Genomic DNA, 3,641 nt, shown 5'->3' with positions numbered 1-3,641 from the left:
CCTTTTCCTAGGTCAAAGGAGAATTTATCCTTGCGGTCCAGACTGGAGTCAAACTTTGTGCCATCTAATAGCCAGCCAGTGTAGTGGACAAAGACTCGGTCCCCAATCATGGGTGTCTCAGTGCCTGTACCCTCTCTCTTGATGACCTTCAGCACCCCCTCGTCCTGTTTGGGGCTGATGTCCACCCCCTCCAGGGGCAGCGGCGCCGACTGCGCCCCGCTCTCGGCCGCCTTCATCTCCTCGGCGGTCATCTTCTCTCGGTGTGCGTGAGCTTGCGGGCCTGAGCTGCGTACGCGCTGGGTCTTGGCGGGCTCTCTGGATATTTATTTAGAAGTATTGTGTAGACATATTCTATTGTATACATGCATTATCACCTTTAATGTAACACAGAAATATATCAACTTGATCGTCAAGCTGAGAAATATATTGGATGAGAAGATCTATAGATAGGGCAAGTTCAACATTAATAACAACATATAAACCCAGAGTTTGAACAGACTCTGCAATACATTTGTATTCTTTTGGCAAAATTTTTATCTGGTTCTATTAAGTCATTGTTTTATGTCAGAGCATGGCTGATAAAGAGAGCACTGGAGGCAAGGGCAGCATTAGTGCAGAGAAAAACCTGGTTCCTCTCAGAAACGCTAAGCCACACGTCACTTTTCCAGGGCTGGCTTAGACTGAGGGATGTAACCTGTGAGTTCGCACGATAGACACACGTGAGCTGCCTGTGGCTACAGCTGTTCTTCCGCACACACCGGGTGCCTGGCAGGTACATGAGCCTCGTCAGTGGAGCCGCTGGCTTTAGCCTGGTGCTGGGTAACTACAGGGCTTCCCTTCTTTGTTACTCAGGCTAAAAGCTCAATGTAAATATACCTTTTGCTTTCTTCTTCTTTCTGCATCCTTGCATGTCCTCTTGGGACTCCGCATACATCCTACTGTGGAGGTTTCTGCTTAAAGACACTGCGTCTAGAAGACCTGGAATCTTCCTGTTCCTCTTTGCAACACCTTCACTATCTATTAGGTTTGATAAAAGAAATTCAGTGAATGTTTAATTTTTTAAAAAGTTATTACAATGAAAAATGCTTTGTCATTAATCCCTCTTGAAATACTCCTTATTTTGAACATACTTATCCCATTATTCTTGCCACTTTCTGAAGCAGTTCTGGAAGTTCTCTTTTGTGAGTGCCGTTAGCTTCATTGTCATGGCTACTTCAGTGTCCTGAACTGACTCAAAACATTTGCCTTTTCTGGCTCTCTGGGCTTTGGAGAAGAGCCAGGCAAGCTAGATCTTGTCTGTATGGTAAATGAGGGTGTGCTATAATTTTTTTTACTTTACAAAAATTATCTTAAATGTTTTGAATTAATTCAGGACATTGAGGCAGCCCAACGGCACAGACACTCATGAAAAAGGATGTCTAGTGCTGCTTCAAAAAGTGCCAAGAGTGATGGGATAATGGATTTGGAGCAAGAGGGAGTATTATGTAGAGTATTCATGACGATGTCTTTTACTATGCTTCTTAAAAAATTTTAATGTAAACACTCACTGTATATCGATCATACTTTGTACTTGCTCTTGGCCTACTTCCTGCACTCCCACTTGGGATTCCTCATTTATCACTTTTTCTGTCATTCTTCCTACCCTGTCCTGGACCAGACTGATACTTCTCTTACTTCCAAGCCATGTCTTCAAATAAGAAATGCCTGTTTCTATTAGGTTTATCCATGTGAATGTGGCCTTGTGCTTATAAAGCTTATCTAGAGAAATCAGTAGTCATTCATCAAGTAATGAGGCAAATATCTATAAAATTATAACTAAGTTAAATGCTGGATTAATTATAAAATGTGACAAAATCATGAAGGAGGGGAATTTATGTATCCTGAAAAACTGAGTTGAAATCTGAAGGAGTAATAGCCAAAGGAGAGAGAGAGGATTTTAGAAGGAGTGAAAAGCACATATAAAGACCTTGTGGCAGAAGGGAGAATTTATTTTAATAATTATTGTACTTTTCATAATTCATTATAAAAGACTCTGTATGTCTTAGTAGATGCTCAGCTCAATGAGAACTGAAAATTTGCTTATCTTTGTTGAATGAATGATTCACACTGGAAAGGCAATAAACCAAACTAGGGATTCCAGGAGATTTCTCAGAGGAGACAGCACCTGAGTTGAAATATAAAGAACAAGTAGGATTTCCTAGGCATGAAAGCTGGTGAGAGGTAGTAGGAGCAATAGTCACAGCTATGGAGATGTGTTTGGGGATCTGCAATGCTGGGTCAGTGGGACAGAGCATAGCAAAGAGGGTGACCTGGTGGAAAGAGAAGAAGGAGTCTGACAGATGAGCTGGGGCCACTGGAGGACAGGAGAAGATGAGAGGTGCAGTGACACAGGTACAGTCATGAGGCTCAGCTAAGATAGGCATGGTGGTGTGAGAAGGAATCGGAAAAGCCTGAGGAGGAGCACAGCCCAGGCTTGGCCAACCACTTGGCTGTGGAAAATGAGCTACAGCAACAGCAATGGCCACTGCTAGGTGAAGGCACAAGTTCTACTCACTTAGAGCGGATGTGAGAAGAGCTGCTGTGTATGTATGTCGGGGGGGGGGGCGGTGGTGGCTTTAGGTGGACCATGTTGCATTTGGGGTGTGGGGGCCATGTGCAGTGTAGAAGATAATGGTTAGAATTACTGGGTCTGTGGTCACTGTGGCTTCCTCTCACTTAGGGTTAGGAAATTCTAGTCAGAGTATGAGGTAAGTCACAAAACGAGACAAGACATTGTCCTTCTCCTGAGGTAGGTCCCAGTCTACTACTAGGACAAGGTACACATTTACAATTGCATGTCAGGTTCAGTGTGAGACACAGTGGGATTTCAGACAAGAACAAGAGGTCACCTTTTGAGGATGAGAGGAGAGAGAGTCTGCTTAGAAATTGCTCCTCAGGGTACCATCACAAATTGCCCGTAGCACGCTGCACTAGCATCAAGGGAGTGTAGGCGTCTTCACTGGCATTAACCTCCAACAGCTAGTCCTTTGAAACCCAGATTCTACAGTGACTTTTAGAAATAGCCTTTGGTGGGGAGTCTTTTTGAAAGTCTAAATAAATTACACTCATTGGTTCCCTCTTGTCCACACATTAATCTTCTCCAAGGCTGCAGTGCATTAATCAGCTTGCTTTCTCCTGCAATTGCCTTGTCTCCAGCAAGTTCTGCCTGTCTGAGTGGATCCTGTTAATTCTGCATATCTGCCCTCACCAGTGTGGGAAGGGTCTCACTTTGCATGTGGTTCCTAGCCCCTCTAGAAAGCCTTTCCCATTATTGGGGGTCCACTGGTGTTTCTGGTCTCCATCTCTGATGATTATTGGCAAACTGGCTGAAAGATACATACTTTTTATAGCCTTTTCTCCAAGAGCTCCCAGAAGTCTTGGGAGAGCCCCATCCTTTCCTGAGGAAATGTATATATTTAGCTTACAACTAAGTAGGATAGATGGTAATTTGATGATATTTGTTTAGGGAGTGTGCGGAGAGCTTCCTGCTACCCTGCGCCGGCAGGACCAGTCCCAGCCTAGGCGCAGAGTGGGCTGGACCCTCCCCCAGCCCCTTGGGCCACCGCCCACCACTCCACAGTGCCTCCCCCACCCCGCCCGCC

Source organism: Octodon degus, unplaced genomic scaffold, assembly GCF_000260255.1.
Source record: "Octodon degus isolate 3935 unplaced genomic scaffold, OctDeg1.0 scaffold00015, whole genome shotgun sequence".
NCBI classification, from domain to species: Eukaryota; Metazoa; Chordata; class Mammalia; order Rodentia; family Octodontidae; genus Octodon; species Octodon degus.
This window is presented reverse-complemented; position numbering follows the sequence as displayed.